The 1,801-nt window shown below is 30.3% G+C and overlaps 1 protein-coding gene across 1 annotated transcript in view; it reads right to left on the minus strand.

The window, feature by feature from the left end:
• Positions 1–1,055, minus strand: part of LOC106678026 (low density lipoprotein receptor adapter protein 1-A) — a 40,915-nt gene extending 39,860 nt beyond the window's left edge. Inside the window, exon 1 of the mRNA XM_014416303.2 lies at positions 949–1,055. The gene's annotated coding sequence lies outside the window, so the exon portion shown is untranslated. The remainder of the gene's footprint in view (positions 1–948) is intronic.
• Between the last annotated feature and the right edge of the window lie 746 nt (positions 1,056–1,801).

Genomic DNA, 1,801 nt, shown 5'->3' on the forward strand with positions numbered 1-1,801 from the left:
TCATCAAAGATATAACAATTTACAAAGATACAGCTGTTGTTAAATAGCTTCATCAAGCTATATTTACTGTCCATTGTACAGTAGCACGCAAGAGCAGATGCTACTCAAAACCTCTTTCTTACTCAACATTTCCTTTAACAGGACAAACTCTTGTGTAATACCGTACAGATTAATGATTTTTGTTTTTTAACCACTTCTGATTTAAATAATAAATATCTCTATAATTTATCATATTCATATTATATTACATCATTTATAACAATAAAAAAAAAGTAAAGCATAGTTTGATAAATTACATTTGAAATTGTACCAATAAAATGGCATTAAAAAAAATGTCAAGAAAATAGAGTCTAAATATAATTATTATTGTATTTTTTGAAAATCCTGATATAAACACAAACGATTTATTAATTATTACATGAAGTATAAAAAAAAAAATCAATTGATTAATTAATTGCCATTTTTTCAGCAGTACAAGAAAATTTCAAATTTGTATCCTGCAAATGCTCGGATGTAGAAAATCAAAGCAAAATATATATATTATATTTAAATTTAATAATATTTCCTTAAAAATTGAAAAAAAAACAAATGATCAGAAATTAAAGAAAATAACAAGATGAACAAAGAAAACCTATTAAATATTATTGTTTGCCTTATGAGAGTTGACGTGAGCTACTGTTTTGTTTTGAGTTGTTTAATCTTATATAAGTTTTTTGCACGCTTTTTGTTGAGCTATGACTTAAAATTTAGTATTTGTTTAAATCAGTAAACTTTAATATTTAAAATATAAATAAAAAGTATTATAGGAAATCGAAAATAATCATAGAAAGAAGAATTAATTCGCTAAATAGGATTTATGAAAATAGTAATAATCATAATAATAATAAATATATGTGCAATAAATATAGCGATAATAAAGTTTTATAGACTAGAGTAGAATTGGGTTACCTGACAGTAGAGGCGGACTATTATCCTCACTGAGGGGGAAGGCAGGTGGTCTCAGCTTCCGCCACCCCCACTCCGGCCTTCCGGTTCACGGTCCAGCTGACCTCTCGCTGACCCCAGATCCAGATGGCTGTGCCCCGGTTACTGATATAGACCGGATGTCAATATTGACTGTCTTTATGGTGGTAGTTAAAATAATTCACAATCGTAATATAAAATCATCTTAATTTGATTTACAAACACAAGAAACGTTGAGAAAAGTAAAATTGTTCTAAGTATAACAAGGAACGAACTTTATGAGGACCATTTGCAGCTTTGACAGTTTTAAGAAGTCTACTATTATAATTAGCTGATAATGGGACAATATCGTACGACGGGGTAATTCTGTGTAACACTCTCCCCAACCCTCCGGTGGGAGTATGGATGGATGCTTATTGTTAGGAATCCCAATCAGATCTGAATGGTGACATTCTGACTCATCTTTTTATTAAAATAAACATTCTGCTGGAGTTCAGCGTATTACCATTATAGAAGTAATATAAATATATTGAAACTAACGATATTAAGTAATTTTATTCAAAGTGACTGAGTTCTTGAACTAGTTTTAAATATCAAACATTTAATAGTTGACCTCGATAGTGTTTTCATTTAAATATGGAGTCATGTCGTTACAGGGCAATAGGGTCAAGGGATGAGAGAATATGTTGATATTAATCCAAAGGATTCGTAAGAGCTCCAGTCAAACAGACATTTAACATTTTCTGACAAGAATTCCGTTTGCTTCTTCGCGAAGAATAGGGAAAAACAAAGGTTTCAAAGCGTACTTTGTGGTGAATAGGAGTATTCATGGTACGAT

This window comes from Halyomorpha halys, unplaced genomic scaffold, assembly GCF_000696795.3.
Source record: "Halyomorpha halys isolate HHAL.00 unplaced genomic scaffold, Hhal_1.1 Scaffold120.1, whole genome shotgun sequence".
Taxonomy (NCBI): domain Eukaryota; kingdom Metazoa; phylum Arthropoda; class Insecta; order Hemiptera; family Pentatomidae; genus Halyomorpha; species Halyomorpha halys.